The sequence below is a fragment of the Camelus dromedarius genome, chromosome 8 (assembly GCF_036321535.1).
Source record: "Camelus dromedarius isolate mCamDro1 chromosome 8, mCamDro1.pat, whole genome shotgun sequence".
Lineage (NCBI taxonomy): Eukaryota > Metazoa > Chordata > Mammalia > Artiodactyla > Camelidae > Camelus > Camelus dromedarius.
Genome location: NC_087443.1, coordinates 8,823,342 through 8,841,378, shown reverse-complemented (window position 1 = coordinate 8,841,378; position 18,037 = coordinate 8,823,342). Strand labels below are relative to the sequence as shown.

The 18,037-nt window shown below is 40.9% G+C and overlaps 3 pseudogenes; all 3 read left to right on the top strand.

Annotated features, from left to right (window-relative positions):
* Positions 1 to 400: 400 nt before the first annotated feature.
* On the top strand, positions 401 to 10,254 carry LOC105094854 (wings apart-like protein homolog; annotated as a pseudogene).
* Positions 10,255 to 12,980: 2,726 nt separating this feature from the next.
* Positions 12,981 to 15,009, top strand: LOC135321889 (zinc finger protein 532-like; annotated as a pseudogene).
* Positions 15,010 to 15,153: 144 nt separating this feature from the next.
* Positions 15,154 to 17,558, top strand: LOC116155721 (zinc finger protein 532-like; annotated as a pseudogene).
* The last annotated feature ends 479 nt before the right edge of the window (positions 17,559 to 18,037 follow it).

Here is an 18,037-nt window from a genome sequence, read left to right as displayed (position 1 = left end):
ATTTTTGTTGATTAGATTTTTTTTACATTTCTAAATACGTAATTTATATTCAGTTTTAAATAGGTCAGGCAGACTTAATGTAAAGTTTCTTTCAAAGGAAAGACACTTTGGGAAGAAAGTCAGGTCTTTTCAGCTTTGCTTAATTAAAGCGTTTCTTTTGTTAGACTAAAGCTTATTTATTGCAGCAGGAACCAGCTTGCCCTTTATTGGGAGCGTGGCTATGTGTGTGTGTGTGTGTGTTTTTTTAAAGAAATACAATAAAAATGAAAAATAGAAATGAAAGGAAAATAAAGGAAAAGAAAAAGTAGGCTGGTTTATAAATAAGACTCTGAGTGATCTGTGCTCCCCCTAGTGGTGGTCCTAAATCATTATTTGTGTATAATGCTGTCATGGTGGCCGCATGACGGGTATCCAAGCTGCTAACGCTGCAGTGTAAAGTTTAAAAGTGGTGAATCTGAAGCCCTAAAAGTAACAAAGGATTTTTATTCAGAATAGATAAGAAAATATAGAGAACAATATGAACAAGATAAGAAACTGTGCTGGAAAAGAAGGAAGGAATATTTGACAGGGGGGCTCACAGTAGAAGAAATACAGTTAACTGATACATAAAAACAGGCTCATTTTCAAAACAGAAAAATACCAAGCATAGCAGTAAGATACCAGTTTTTACCATCAGGCAAAAATTTAGACACACCCACACTCTCTTCATGCAATGGTGCTTGTTACAACTTTTGTGGTAAATTAATTCAACATATTGATCTATAGTTGAAATACATGTACCCTTTGGTTTATTCGCCTCACCCTTGAGCCTCTATATGGTAGAAATAACAGTACTGGTATGTATTTTATTAAACTAGCAAATGATCGACTCCTGGAAATAATGGATTTTCTCTGAAATAAGCCAGTGGTTAAAAAAAAAAAATTCCGCTGGAATTCGACACAACATTGTAAAATGATTATAAATCAATAAAAAATGTTTAAAAAAATTTCTTCAGTTTAAGACTTTCCTGATACCAATTTAAGTAAGTTTAGGTTAACAGAAAAAGGCATTTAGTGTGTTATAAAACTACTATGGGGTTTTAGGTTAGTGGTAGAGCACATGCTTAGTATGCATGAGGCTCAATCCTCAGTACCTCCATTGAAAAAGAAATTAAAAGTAAATAAACAAACAAACCTAATTACACAACCCCCCAAAATACTATGGGCTGGTTGCATGCAGTATTTTTTTAAAAAAAAAAATCTCTACAGTTGTTGCTTCAGAGTTCTTGTTGTGCATCAATATTCATTAACGGTGCTTCTGATTTTCAGACTGGACATTTAGCTATGGACACATTACTGTCCCCTACTTCTAAATGAGCAGGAGACTTGTTAAAGAAGAACTCTGGCTCTTGGGTGGTCTGGGTCATATTGTAAAGCTATGATATATATATACATAAAACATTTTAATATATTATTTAAAGCCTGAAGAAAATTCACAAACTTTAAAGAATAATTGCAGCAGTTTGAAAAGATCTGTTCTCTTTAGTAGTGTCTTGAAAATCTTTTAAAGATAAAGCCATTAACACTTTGATATGGGGGAGTTATAGAGATTAAAAAATTAATTACAATCTCATATTTTAACACTGCACAGAATAAAACTTAGAATAAATAGTATTCAGAGAAGTTCTAGCATATTCATAGCATGTGTACAGATGGCTTTTGTATGTTAGTTAAGGGGATAAGTATTGAAGTGATGAGACATGCTAATGTATATTCATTTCTTTTCTCCTGGTGAAAGATGTGTGGATCATTTAAGTAGAGATGAAGATGAACAGAAACTAGTGGCCTCATTATGGGGAGCAGAGAGATGTTTATGAGTTTAGGAAAGTGTAAGTATGAACAAATAATGGGAGAAATTATTTAATCTTAGATATGACTCTGTGTGTGAGACTGTCATAGTTTTATATTAAGCATCCCTAGAGTTTTACTTTTGCTAATCCAAGTTGAAATTGTAACGCATTCTTGAGCAACCAAAGTTTAAGAACATGTTAAATGAGCAGTGTAGTTTTTTTAAGTTTGTTGCGCCGTATGAAATCATGCGTGTTAAGTTTGTTCACATTGCCGAGTGTTATAGTTCTTTCCTTAATGTGGAATCCTGCTTAAATACATTAACTTGTTTGTAGAAAATAATAGTTAAATGCAGTCAAGTTTTTGTTATATTTTTTAATTAATACGAATTTTCTTGATGTAACTACTTAGTCGCATTGTTATAATCACAGTTTATAATATTTGGCTTTGAAGAGTACTTCTGAACTGTATGCCATAAGTATATTTGTTTTTTGACTTTTCTGAATGACGTAACTAAGTTCAGAGTAGACTAGAATTTATGCTGCCAGTGAATTTCAAGACATACAGACAGTGTGTTGGCCAGATTGGATTAGCAGGGGATTTTTTTGAAACACCTATGGGAAAATGACCTATTGTGAATGAAAAGTTTCTGGCATAGATGAAATGGAAATTATTTCTTGGCTTTTCTAGAGTACTTCAAGTACAGTTGATAAACATAATTTTTAAAAATCCTAGATGAATCTACTTTAAGAACTTTAAATATTAGCTTGTTTATTAAATTAGTGATTGTTCTTTTCTGAATAGATAAACAAGATTATACTGTATAGCACAGGGAAATATACACAAAATGTTATGGTAGCTCACAGAGAAAAAAATGTGACAATGAGTGTGTATACGTCCATGTATGACTGAAAAATTGTGCTGAACACTGGAATTTGACACAACATTGTAAAATGACTATAAATCAATAAAAGGTGTTAAAAAATAAAAAAAATAAAATGCTTGGTAATTCATTGCTGGGAATGTATAGTACAGAATATATTAATTATGAACAAGCAATTATAACAGTGATGTTTTAATTTTGTATTAAAGCAATAGCTCTATTATTTTCAATTTAGAACACGGGGGTTGCTATTCCCTTAGATGACAAAGGCTGACAATCCTTCTTCATCTTTATGTCTTTTAGAGCATTGCATGTTGTGCGTGAATTAATGAATGAATGTTATGGATTGCCATGAAATTTCAAAAATTTTCTTTTAGGTAACAGTGCATAATCCAGAGAATCAAAGCTACTTGATAGCGTATAAAGATTCCCAACTCATTGTTTCATCAGCTAAGTAAGTTTTTCTGAAATGTCATGCTTTCTTTGTTTTTTCCTTTCAAACTGATATGCAGTGTTGTGTTTTTAGTGTACAGCATTGTGATTCAGTTATAGATAGATATCAATAGATAGACAGATTGTTTTTCATTATAGGTTATTACAAGCTAGTGAATGTAGTTCCCTGTGCTGTACAGTAGGACCTTGTTGTTTATTGATTTTGTTTATAGTAGTTTGTGTCTGCTAATCCCAAACTCCTAACCTATGACTCCCACTTCCCCTTCCCCTTCCCCTTTGGTAACTACATGTTACCAAAGATAAAAGTGTCTATGTCTGTTAGTTTCTGTGAGTAATTATTGTTTTGTAAATAGGCTCATGACATCATTTTAGGTTCCCCTTATGAGTGGTATCATTGTATTTGTCTTTCTCCTTCTGGTTTACTTCCCTTAATACGATCATCTCTAGGTCCACCCATGTTGCTGCAGATAGCATTATTTCATCCTCCTCAGTGCATGTAAAGTTTCCAAGTCTGTCTCCAGCCCTGGTTCTAGCTCATTATAGCAGCTTCTTCCTAATATCTCTACCCCAGTTCTTGATATCACTGCCCTGGTTCTCTGGTCTCTAGCCTGTCCAGTACAATCCCAGTACCACAGGGGGTTAACCTTCCACAGATCTCTGCTTTGTAATAATAATCCCAAACTCCAATTCTGTGTGATACCTTATTTCTTTGGATGTATGTCCAACATCCTTGGTATAGTATCAAATACCCACTTCAGCCTGACTCGTTTATCTGTTTTTTAACCTCTTATTTTAAAGAATTTCAAACAGATAAAAGCAGACAGTAGCATCATAACCCCTGTTGTACACCTCATTCAGCTTGAATAACCAGCAGTCATGGCCAGTCCTGTTTCCATGTATAACTCTATCCATTCCCCCTTCTATATTATTTTGAAGCAAATTACAGATTTCAAATCACTTAATCCATAAGTACTTGAGTATATAATCTCTAAAAGAGGACTCTTAAAATATAACCACAGTACCATTCTCATACCTTATAAATTATTAATTGCTTAATATTATCATATGTGCAGTCATTATTCAAATTTCCAATAGTCTCAAATTTCTAGGAGTCTCTAGTTTCTAATAGATTTGCTTTTAATCTGTAGGTTTCTTTGTCATCTTTGTTTGTCTTATATTTATAAATTATATCACTTAGTAGCCTTAAGGCATATTCTGGTTGTTCTATAACCAAGTTTACCCTCCCTTACCAAAGTATATTCTTGCAAGTTAAAATCTGTTTCTTTGTTTGAAAATGTCTTTTGTATACTTCACGACCCCTGACATGTGCCTTCTAAAAGGAGGCAGTTAGGAACCTTTGTGATTAGGACCTTTGTGTCAGATGTCTTAGAAGAGGCAGTAGAGGTCGGAATTGGATGTTTGTAAAAGACCACTCATATGGCTTTTTGAAATTTTCAGCAGAACCCTGATTAAAGCAGGGACAGCATGTTGAACAATTAAATATTCTCCTGCTGTTCCCACCTCACCAGCAGCTTTATTATTTATTAGCTCAGTGCTCCTTAAAGCCTGTGAGTTAACAGTAACAGCATGGCAATTCTGGTGAACATCCCCAAACTTCTAAAGAACAAATTATTTCATGTTAGATGCAAGGAACCACTTCTTAACCAGAGCGTACATTTTAAGGAGCAGCTGGAGAGCAATCAGATATAGTACAGTTTTCTTTAAGGGTTTTGTGTGGTTTTTAATACATGAAGACTCAGCTGACAGAGTCAGCTTACTTCGTCTCTCATAGACTTTTTTAAGTCAATGGACATGGTGATTTACAGAGTTTTCAGAAATACTAGACCCACTTAAAGATTATATTTCCTTGTTATTTTGGGTAGCATCTTGAGAATCCTTGGATATAGATGATACCCTTGTATGACTGCCAGGAAACATGTCAGTTAAATGACCTCATGTTAAAAAATATGATGTAGGGGGTTGGGTATAGCTCAGTGTAGAGCACACGCTTAGCATGCACAAGGTCCTGGGTTCAATCCCCAGTACCTCCATAAGAAAACTTGGTTTGTTCTGATGTTTATGAAGTATTTAATATTTATCTATACAAGGTTATTATGCAATATTAATATAAATAATACTCTTTACCTAAGCTAAGAGCTTACATTTGAAATGGAAAAACATCTAAATGAAATTCAGAAGTGCCCAGTGTTAGCTTTTAAATGTTTAACTTGTTTGGGGAATGGGTTGTGGTAGGTTGTTATGCTGGAGAGTTTTGTAAAATGGGGGACAGCTATGGGTAGTAAAGTTATAAGCATCTGCATTGAATTTATAATTCTAACTTTGCTCAGAAAAAATTTTAGTATCAAGTTTTCCCAAAATAAAAGCAAAATCTAAGCACCTAGTGTGACTACCCAGACATGTTTGGTACACAATTAAATAGGTAGTACATTTTAAGTTCTTTAATAGAAAAAAATTAATTTGGCAGCATTTATGACAAATTTAAAACAGTAAGGTCCAAGTAGGTAGAAATTCTTAATATAACTATGTTTGTTTAACATAACAGTCTACATTTTGTTTTCTCTTAAGAGCATTACAACATTGTAAAGAATTAACTAAGCAGTATAACCATGCTGAGAACAGTATTTGCTTACCCGACAGTCAGCCTCTGCCTCACCAGAATATCACCAATCACGTGGGCAGAGCAGTAGAAGACGGCATGAGGGCCGTCCCTGGGGTGCTGCTCAGTTTAACTAATGATAATGGTAGGTCGTATTTTCTACATGTATTCTCACTGAAAGATTGTATTACATGTAAAAATAAGTTACTCCTCTTGTTTCTTCTTTTCTTAATGTCGTCATTTTAAAATTGCCATCATATAATTCACTTATTCATGTATAGATTTAACTGCTTTTAGCAGTTGATACTTTAAAAACCAGCCTGGTAGCTTGGCTCAGAAATATTATTGTCAACAGTGTGTCTCAATAAAGGAAAACTGTACCTTTTTAATTTCTAATATTTGTGTTGATGCATATTCGTTGTTAGTGTCATAACAATGGTGACAGCCTTTATCCTCTTCCCACTCCCTGTGTCAAAATGGGGCAGCAGCATAGCAGGAGGGCAGGGCGGCGTGACGGGCACAGCGGTGAGCTGTGTGCTTCAGGTGCCATGGCACCTACCTCAGGGGCAGAGGTCTGGTATTCGAGGGCTGGTGGGTTCAGGTGACTGTTTCAGAAGTGAGTACTTGATCTGTTAAGATGACCAAGACTGCATCTTAGTTTTGGATTTAAGAATCAGTTGCTCAATATATTGTGAGTTTCAATCAATTCCTATGAATAGAACCTCTTAGAGCGCACAAGAGAGCCATGAAGGGCCATGTGTGAAAATAAAGGGTATAAGAACTAAAAATGGTGAAGTCATTCTTTGGGAAGACCATTATTTATAATTGTAAGTTGGTTATTAACCATTCTGAAGATGATAGCACACTGATTAGTTTTCTAGCTGTCAATAAAAGTTGTATATTCACTTGTTTCAATTCTCACCTGTGGTAACAGGCATATTTTACCTTTTGTAGGGTTTAGGTCTACTGGTCAATCTAGTTGAGTATAATGCTTGGAATTGGCACTGTCTTGTCAACATGGAAACATCATGTCCTTTTGATTCTTCCTTCTATAGGTGAGAGGGGGATGGTAGTTTAAGGGTGGCTGGACAAGTCCCTGCAGTTCAGGCTTTAGTGCAGTAAGCAACAACTTAAAAACAAACTAACACCTTCAGTTTTTACATCTGTCCAGTTTCTTCATCTGTTGTTACCTTGTCTCGTTCCTACCTTCCCTCCCCTCCTTTTCCTCTTCCTCTCTCACCGGGTCAGTGAGGCACACTCAGACTGTGTACCCTTACTTATCATTTGCTTACTCTGCTGACTGTTTTCAACTACTGTAATCATTCCTTACGTGTTGTTAGCAAAAAACAGAAACAGGGCCTCTTTGTTTATGAATCAAATGTAGATTATTAACAACAAATTACAAATCAAGTTTTAGCTTTATCCCATCTGGTTCAAGTCCTCCAGCATCACTTACTGGTCTGATCTGTGCCCGGGATGTGTGTACCTAAATATTGGGGCATACCATTCAAAGTATGTATGTCTTTGGAGTAACTTCCTTGCTTAGGAATCGTGTCAGAGTATGTATATTTAAAATTGATGTCCCCAACTTGCCCCACCCCAATCACATACTCCCTCGTCAGCTGATTTATACTCCCCTGTAAAACTGTATGTGGGTTTTTGCTTCTTGACAGTGCTGGCTGTTACTGGTTTTCACTTTTGCCAGTATAATACTTTCTGCCAGTTCCTAGCTACCTTTATCATTTCCTTAAGTGACAGTTTGCACATGTTGAGAAGTGATCATGAACCTTTTTTATTATTACTATTTTTTCCAAAGCCTTTGCTAACCTGTTAATCCTTTTGGCCTTTCTGAAACTAGAAATGCTTGATCTGTGTCTTCAGGTAATAACCTGCAACTTCTCGTTTTCTTGAGTCATAACTAGGAGCCTATCATTCCTTTTCAAACATTTGGATCTCAGGACTTCTTTATTCCGTATACTTTTATGTGATGTAAAGTATACATTATAATAATTATTGGGCATACCAAGTAACTTTTGTTTGTGTGTGCTTTATCTATTGATAAATTAGAAGTCAAAACAAAAAATTGTAAAGTTCAGGAACTCATTCTATAAGCCATTGGTGTATAAACATAATCACATGGCATATAGATTCTGGAAAACTCCCACCATGTAGTTGTGAGAGAATGAAAGGAGTCAGTTGACCTTTTAATATACTTACGAATGCTGTTTTGAGCTCACAAATTCTTGAAAGGATTTGGTGGACCCCTAGGGAACCTGGAACCAATTTTAAGAAATACTGCTTCATATAAAGCTGAAATTTTACTTTCTTGAGGATATTAAATTTTATATACCATGCTTGTATATATTTAGCAAAGTTTTGAGATCTCCTTGGCCTGTGGTTTTCAGGTAGCTGCCATCAGTAACTCAGGGTTTTCCCCGGTCATATCAGTGAGTATGCGAGATGCTTTCTGTACGTTTGGCACTGCAGCAGCATGTGGAAATAAAGGGAGTGAAGGCAGGAGGTTTAGGGGTTCCCTTTTAGAGTTTTTGGTGTGTCCTTCCATTGACAATTGTACTTCCATTGTTAAGTATTCTAGTTGAGGTCCAGTTCTAGGTCTTTCTCTGAGAACTAGACTTTTACTTTTACTGGTTCTTGTTTATCTCTTAATCCCTTTAAATTCATTTTAAAGAAGCCATATTGCTTCCCCCCAATATTATGTTTTATTCAGTGTTCTTTCTTCCTTCCAGTTAATTTATCCAGGCTGCTAGGATTTAAAAATTGTTTAATTCTTTTAACTTTTCATTTGTATTTTTTATTCCAATTTCCTCTCAGTATAATCCAAATTAAGAAAAAGTGTTGAGATTCTCAGTCTTATAAACAGAATGCCTGCATCATCAGTAGATGCACTTAATTTGCTTGATTGAATTTCAACAGCTTTTATACTTTTGGCCTTCAGTTGGATGAGGAGCAAGGGCATTTATTGATATTTACCCTTGTTTACCAGACAGCATGCTTCTTAGGATTAGTGATGTTTAAAAGCAAATTGAGCCTTAAATTTGCATATATTCATGCTGGTTGGTGATCTCTCTCAGTGATCTTCAAAAATCATCTTTATCAGCTATTCCTTGAGCGAGAGAGAGCAGCCCAGTTGGCAGAAAGTAAAACAGATGAGTTGATCAGAGATGCTCCCACCACTCAGCATGATGAGAGTGGAGAGAGGCAAGAAAGAAGTGGAGAGATGCGGCGGGCGTCAACTGAGAAGACGGATGGTACAGAAGAGAAACAGAAGGAGGAAGATGATGAAGAACTTGACCTCAATACAGGTGTGTTTATTTTGATGTATTCAAATTACATATGTGTTCTTTTTCCTCCAAAACATTTTAATTCATATATTGTTACAGTCTTGCTGTTTTTATGGCCTCTCTAGTTCAGTGCAGACAAGCTTTGATATTTCAGTGCTTGTGGGAGTTCTTCACAGGCTTCCTAGCAGTGGGGAAGGTATGTGTCCAATGCAGGCAAGGTCTGCTTTCCTTTCCTGCTTCTCTCTTTACTTATCTGTAAAGAGAAGCAGCTGAATAATAGGACCCCTAAAGGTTTTTATACTTCTGAAACTTGGGGATTCTTTTATTGGCCTCACTTTGTAAACTGAGAGCTATTGTCATAAATTACAGTACTAGTTCTCAAAGACTTTTGCCCATAATTTTAATTGGGTTGTCATTTTTTGGTTGAGTTGTAGAATTCTATACATTCAAGAGACTTGACTCTGATCAAGTACCTGATTTGCAGATAAATTCTGAGTTGTCTTCACTTTTTTGATGGTGTCTTTTGAAACACAAAAGCTTTAAGTTTGATGAAGTCCAACTTACCTATTTTTTATTTTGTCACTTGTGGTTTTGTTGTTGTGCCTAAGAGACCATTTCCTAACCCAGGGTCACAAAGATTTAGTCCTGTGTTTTCTCCTAAGGGATTTATGGTTGGGCTCTTATATTAAGGTCCTCTTCCATTTGTGTTATTTTTTGTTGATGTGTGTGGATATTCCATTTTCCTAGCACCATTTATTGATGTTTAGCAGTTTCGAAGGAAAGATGACTAACAGAGGTGTTGGTTTCTTGGATGATTTTGTGTGTGTGTGTGTGTGTTTTAATGTACAGTTTTTGGTTTAAATATTTTCAGCTCTTCAGCATGCTGGCAAGCACATGGAGAATTGCATCGTGGCCTCATACACAGCACTATTTCTTGAGTGTCTCTGCCAAGAGAGTCCAGTAAGTAATAGTTCAGTGTTGTTTTATGTGTCTTAAAAAGATTCCATTGTGACAGCTTCATATCATTACCTAATTAACTTACGACTTTTTCTTACCCCCTCACATTTGGTGAAGTTTAGAAGGTGCATTTCAAAGTAAGAATATATTGGGTTTAATGAGGAAACCCCCAGGTTAATGGAGGAATGGATTCATTGTGGCCTTGGTTGACGTCAGAGAGAGCTTCAGCTACAACCTGTGCCCAACTGGCTTCAGGTGCAAAAGTCCAGCCTCAGTGAGAGCATCAAAGATTCAGTTTCTGTCTTTACATTATGCTGTCCCCTGCATGTCATCTTGTCTTTGCTAGCTGTCTTCATGGCCCTGTGCAGACTCTAGCTACGTGACTTGTCTGCTTAACTAATGTCCAGTGGAAGGAGGTGGCCTCTTCCAGTATATTTATTTGCAAGAGCAATGGTTTCTTGCCCTTAGGACCCCTGCACACCCACTGCAAAAAGTAGCCTTCCCCTCACCTTGGGCAAGATTGGCTCACTTACTTTTGTTTGATCTACCCACTGGCCAGGGAAATGGGATTACTATGTGCGATTTAGATCATCGTGATTTAACTATGAGAAGTATGTGAGTGTCTAGACATTCGGGCTGAATCAGCACAGAGGTGGACAGGTTCTGGCTATTGGGATGGTCTCCTTTAAAAAGGGGAACATATGGATATTTTTTAACAGAAAGACCCCATAGAAGAGCCAGATTTTAAAATAAAAGGGAGGGTTTTTCCCCCTTAGGAGCCGGGGTCATTGAGGATGCAAGAAAGAGTGGAGAGAGGTCTTTTGTATAGTTGGACAGTTAATTTTTCTTTTCTGAGGCTGAAGGATTAGAAGTAAAGACCATGATCTGAAGGGCTTCTATCAACCCACTCACATTTCTTCATTTTTGCCATCGACATTTCTGCATTGTCTTGCTTTCTACTGTTTCCATTTGTCTTAAGTCCTGTGTATTTTTCTGAGTCCTTCTTGTCCATCTCTTCCATATTTACATTGCAGTCAAGCTCTGATCTAAGTGCACACTCGTCTACTTCTTTGTGGCCCTTGGTGGCACCACTGCTTTCAGGATCAAGACCAGAGTTCTTATCATAGGCCCTACAAGAGCTTTATTCCCCTTCCTGTATGTAATCTCTTCAGCTCAGGCCTTTCCCTTATTTCCTTAAAATCCAGAGATTTTAAGGGCAAATGAGAAATAAATGCCAAGAGAAGGGAAGGAGCAAGAGTCTCCTTCAATAGCCACCCCCCCCCAAAAAAATGATGGGCATGCTATTTAAACTTAAAGATTTTTCAGTATTGTATTTTGCACACACCCTAGTTTCAGTCATGGTCTTTCTTAAGTAATACTTCTTGAAATTAACTTGAGTTCTTAGATGTGATTTATTTTGGGCCATCTTTCCTATGTTAGTAAATTCCTATCCATCTATATCTCTCTTGTCTCTAAAGATATTATAAGATCCTTAGGTTGTGGGAAGTGTTGTGAATTCATGGAACCTAAGATGTCTTTGTTACCTGGGGGATTATTATGACTAACCCCAGAAAGCTAGCTGATACCACAAAATGTAAAGGAAATTGGTTTGCCCAAGGCTTAAGTGGAAAAGAAACAGAGAAGCAGGTGGTTCTGTGCAGTATGTGCTGCTCTGTGGTGAGGGCAGCCTGCCTAGGGAGCCCAGGAGACTCTGCTGTCATGTCCCATCACCCCCCACACAATGACATCCTGCAGGGCTCAGTCTCCCCTCCACCCTTCCTATCCTTGCTGCTCTCGTGACTCCCCATTCCTGAAGTCCTGCACACCGCCGCCATGGCTGACTGCCTTAAGAGCACATCTGATCATATAACTCCTCTCTCACCAGTCTCTCTTGACTCACCATCATTTAGGGAATGATGACTTGTTACTACTGCAAGACCCCAAACTTAAAACTACATTCCTCAAATTTCAAATCTGTCAGACTCTTGGGGCACTTTCTAAATTGCCCAGATAGGCCACGCTGTTTCCCACCTTGTGCCTACTGCATGCTGCGTAGAAGTAAATGCTGTGACTCTTTCCCACCCCTCAGCCACTCACGATGTTGTGTTCTGCAGTGTGGTGACAGAAAAGGGTGGATTTGGCTTATTGAGAGGCTTCCACTCAGAGCCTAGGATCTGATCCCTTATCCTGTGTGATGGAAATGCGTTTCTCTACTGAGCAGGCTGCATGGACCCCTCAGCCCCCTCTCTCAGCCCCTTCCCTAGAAATTGGTTAAAGACGTTCTTAAATTCAGCTTTCCTTTCCCTCTGCAGTGACCATAGCTATTGCCTTTACAGCATATTCTCCACTCTCCAGTATAGTTTAGAAATACAGACATTTAAAGATTGTCAAATCTCTCAGTATTTTAGCTGCAAGACTTGTTGACTCCATAGGAGTAAGCTTGTGCTTCACTCCCAGCTGGGGACCTGTGGTGGCTTTTGGTGGGAAGGGTCACTTAGAATATGGGTGATTGATACTGTGCACCTTAGCACATGGTTATGTTAACAATGTTTTTTATTAAATCTTTTCTGAAATTCTATTTATATCATTATTTTGCTGATATGTAATTTCAAAACTACCTTGACAGGAATAAAGAAGAGGGAGAGAGGGGACTGGTTGCATGTTTCCTAAGAGGGGCAACATGTACTCTTTCCTCTCCTGCCCCATCAACAAAAATCAAGTCAGAAATTTCCCTGTTCCTCCTCCTCTTGTGGCAGTGTATTTTCTTTTGTGTTTTTTATTATAGGTGAGCCTCCTTAGAAGAGCTTTTCCTTTTTTTTTTCTTTATGGACCTTTAAAACATTTTTAAAATATGTTGAAATAGAACAGGTTTTTAGACAGGCCATGTATTTTCCTTGTAACAGATAAGTTTGTATGTAGTCTGGCTGCTTCTTGCTAATTAATGAGGGGAAACATCTTAAGCTTCAGCAAAACTGGATTCCCTACATCAGGCAGTCTAGATAAAAACACAGTTGTTAAGAGAGAAATGGAAATGGAAACAAATTCTGTAAATCTAAGTGCTTATGAACCTTTTAAAGTGAGAAATGGAGGATAGATTGAAGGAGAACTCTGAAAATGTGCTTGAAAACAGGGTCCATGAGGGGAAGCTGAGCTCTGAGAAGAAAGACACCTCCCTTGGCATCATGGCACTGTAGAGGACCAAGCCAGCCTCCAAGCTTTCTTCCTGTAGAGCTGTGATCGCAGCCCTTGATTCTGAAAAGTCTGCTTCCGACTCCTCCAAAGAACCGTGACCAATTCCCGGGAGTCCTCTCCATTACCAAAAGAAGTAAACAACAGCCCTAGAGCCATTGAAAAATCTCCCGAATCCCAGAGTCTCATCGATGGGATGAAAAAAGCATCCCTCAAGCAGCCAGGTGTTCCCCGGAGCATCTCCAGTGAGAACGGTAGCGAGGGGTCGCCCTCCTCTCCCGCAGGGTCAACGCCAGTAATCCCCAAAGTCCGCATCGAAACCATCAAGATGTCCTCTGGGGAAATCAAGGGGATGGTGATGAGGGTGTTGCCTGAAGTCAATCTTGATGCTGGAAAAAAGCCTTCAGAGCAGACGGGGTCCATGGTGGTGTCTGTGATGTTGCTTCTGCCATCTCCAGCCTCAGCCACTGTCCTTTCCTTCCAGCCTCAGGGCACCTGTGCAGTCAGTGGTCATCACCAATGCTGTTGCCCCTGCCGAGCTGACGCCCAAACAGGTCATGATCAAGCCTGTGGTGACTGCCTTCCTCCTGGTGTCAGCTGTGAAGACGGCCGGCTCGCAGGTCGTTAATGTGAAGCTCGCCAACAACACGATGGTGATAAAGACGGTCATATCTGCTGCCTCCATTCAGGGCACCAGCAACGCCATCATTAATGCTGCCAGTGCCACCCAGCAGCAAACTGCCGTGGTGCTGGGCTCCAGCCTGGCCAACACCAACTCGTGCCAAAGACTGTGCACCTTGCCAACTTAACCTTCTGCCTCAGGGCGCCCAGGCCACCTCTGAGCTCTGCCAAGTGCTCACCACATCTCAGCAGCAAATAAAGCAGGCAATAATCGATGTGGTGGCCTCACAGCCACCCAAAACGGTGTCACGGGTCCTGGAGGTGTCCTCCCTGCAGAGTTCTGTGGTGGAAGCTTTCAATGAGGTGCTGCGCAGCGTCAGCCCAGTCCCAGTTTACATCCCCAGCCTCAGTCCTCCTGCCAACACGGGCGTCACATTATAAACCCGTGGGTACAAGTGCTTGCAGCGTGGGGACTCCTTTGCCCTGAAAAGAGCCTGACCCAACAGTAGGACAGATGCAGCGTGTGCATTGAAGTGACGTGCACTGTAGTAGGAACCTCATTATTGACAAGTGCAGCCTCTTGTCTCATGCCTGTGGGCACAAGAAGGGAGAGGTGATGCAGGGCTTCCACTTGATTGTGAAGCCGGTCCCAGCAGATCAAATGCTCATTTCTTCATCAAGCAATATCCTGCTTCATCTCCCACTCTCCTGAGCTCTGTGGGGCCATCACACACACTGTAACATAAATTCAGTCTGACGTAACTGAGATGGTCACGTCAGCCCCTTCGAGCACACCCATCCTTCCAGCTGTGTCTCGGGATGAAGACCCATCCAAGCTCTGTAGGCATAGTCTGGAATGTTTGCAGTGTAAGGTTTTCCAGGATGAGACATCGCTGGCTGCCCACGTCCAGCAGGGTGCAGATGTGAGTGGACAAAAGACTTGCACTGTCTGTCAGATGCGTCTTCCTGACCAGTGCAGCTACGCCTCCCACTGGAGAATCCATCAGCACAAGTCTCCCTGCACATGCCCCGAGTGCGGGGCCATCTGCAGGTTGGTGCACTTCCACACCCACGTCACCAAGAACTGTGTATGCTACACGCGAGAGTTGGTTTTCGATGTTTGCATTGCAATGTTGTGTACCCTGACGTGGCCACACTGAAGTCTCACGTGCAAGTGTGAAGTCTTCTACAAGTGTCCTATCTGTCCAGTGGCATTTAAGTCCTCCCCAAGCGCACATTCCCATGCCTACACACAGCACCCCGGCATCAGGATCAGAGAGCCAAAAATAATATATAAGTGTTCCATGTGCGACACTGTATTCACCCTGCAAACCCTGCCATATCGCCACTGTGACCAGCACATTGAAAACCAGGTGTCTGTTTTCAAGTGTCCAGACTGTTCTCTTTTACATGCACAGAAGCAACTCATGATGGACCATGTCATGTCTATGCATGGAACACTGAAAATCATGGAAGGACCTCTGAACTTGGGTATAGACTTGCCTTTGAGCATTAAGCCTAGAACTCAAAATTCAGCAAATCAAAACACAGATACCAGATCCATGAGTGGGAAAGAGAAATTGGGAAAGGAATCCCCAACACCTGTGAAGAAATCAGTGGAAACAAAAAAAGTGGCCAGTCCTGGGTGAACGTGTTGGGGTGTGACCGCCTGTTCACACAGAGAGACGTTGACATTTCCCACGCGAGGAAGGAGCACGGGAAGCAAATGAGGAATCACCCCAGTCGCCAGTGGGACAGATCTTTCAGCTCATCCCTCAGCCTCTGCCAGCACAACCGGGTCAAACACAGGCATCAGGAAGGTTTACACCTGCTCGCACTGCCCAGACTCCAGGCGGACCTTCGTGAAACAGCTGATGCTGGAGAAACACATCCAATTCATGCATGGTATTAAGGATCCTGACGTGAAAGAAAAGACAGACGCCACCAATGAGGAGGAAATGGAAATAGAAGATGCCAAGCTTCCCAGCCCCAAGCGGAAGTTAGAAGAACCCATTCTAGAGTTCAGACTGCCTAGAGGAGCCATCACCTGACCCCTGAAGAAGCTGAAGACAAACACCCATTGCGATAGTCATGCACAGCTGCATATCTACATGATTCTTGATTTGTTAATTTAGTCCCAGCAAGGAACTTTAGGACCATACGATCTAATTTTATGATACTGGATCCCTGAGGGAATCAGAGGTGTCCTCTGAGACTTAAGGGACAATCAAGGGGGGCGAAGTGAGAATAGAAGCAAGAGCAGAAGGTGAGATGTGACCTGGGCGAGCCCTGGGATCAGGTGGGTCCTGGCTGAGGGGCTCTGGGAAGGTCTTGAGGTGCAAAGGGCCTGGCAGCTGAGGAAGGTGCCTATGCATGATGACCTCCTGTCGGGACAGCTCCAGGACAGTCCCCATTTCAAATACATTTGCAGATCTGTCCTGTCTTCCCTCCCAAGTGCATTCATTCAGCAGTGCAAGCATGTCTTCTTGGCCAAGCGCTGGACTAGAGACCTGTAATATACTGGAAACCAAGGCCTAGACTCTGCTCCCAGGTGGCTGACCATTGGTTAGAACACAATACAATACAGGGAAAGCTGTTGTAGGCAGAGGATCAGGTAATTAGAATCATAACCTGTCCCTCTCCCATGGTTGCTAGCATCCCTGTTCTTGATTCTGACCCAGATGCTCCTTCAGGAAACACAGGGTTTTAGCTGAGCTCCCCAGGGGAAAGCAGACTCAGTGCTGTGAGGATACGAGACAGCGTGGACCCACCTGGGCTGTGCTGAGCAGATCTTTCCTGGTGAGTGACTCCCACTGAGACCTACTGCCCTCCTTCAATTGTCTCCTAGGGATCCAGGGACAATCCCACTGTCCTGTGAGCAGAGCCCTTGTACTCAATGATCCACATCACACACACAAGACAACATAATTTAAAATATCTCTACAACATCACACTGGTTGTCGAAGTGTTTTATTGAAATCAGTATGTACAGATGGCTGGAGGAGAGAGGAAGGGACAGAAGTGGTCACAGATGGGGGCTGGACACGGAATGAGACATGTCTACGTATCCCAAGGGACAACTTCCCCTCGGTGGCTCACCTTCTACTTGTGAATTGGAGTAGATTTACATTAGATCCCGAATGAGATGGAAGAAGAAAAGCAAATCTCTATAGCTTAAAGAAAGCCTCCGTTTCTAAAACATCTTCTGAGGAAGGCTCAGTTGGACAGGACCACTTTGGAATGGAGCAGCGTGTTTCTCAGAAGCAGTGACACACCTCCCTCTGGTGGCCGTATGAGGAATGGCATGGGAGCTGCTGGCTCCGTGGATGGCAGACAAACAGGCAACATTCACACACACACAACATCCGTCTTGCTGTTAGGAGAAAGCCAATTCCATGACATCAAAATTTTGGCTGTGCCTTCTAGTGCAAGTCCTCGTCTTGATCATGACATGACCGGGCACTTCCCAAGGGCAGGGCCTCACGGAGAGTTGATGGAGCCCCTGAGCTTGGCCCTGGGTCCACAGCAGAGAACAGAGAGGACGTCGCTGCCTCACAGGACCTGCAGGGAGAGAGTGGGAACGTGCTGGGGTCACTTGTCCACAGCCCCGCCCTGTGTGTCTGGTGCAGAGAAGTGAGTCTATCCAAAGACATGCATGGCCCTTTCCTGTTCACATTAACAATCAAATGTCAACACAGGTTTGAAATGTATCACCCAGCATCTTTGTCTCATTTCATCTAAAATGATGTCCAACTCGAAAAAACGAGATGACTCTCTATTACCGGTTACTTTGTCAGTTACCGGGTGTAATGACCGTATCCACTGAAAATGTTAGAAAACATGACTTTCAGAGCTGCGTCATGTTCCTTCTGATCCCTTGTCCTTAAAGGACCTGTTTCTATTGCTCCTGCTGCCAGCTTCCTCCACAACGATGTCTTCTTCATCTCTGAAAGTGGAGCCCAATCCTGTCCTCCCCAGGCAGCTTCTAAATCTAGGATCCCTCCTTGAACTCCCCGAACACGAGCCCTGTCCATTTTCCTAGGATGGCAGGCACTTCCGGCATGTCTTCTCTCCTGTGGATTCAGAGCTTCTCCCAGACCAGGAAGCTCCTCAGTCAGTTCTCAGTCTGCTCTCTGCTCAGTGCTTGACAGACAGCAAATACTCAATCAAGATTTGGACATCACTAAT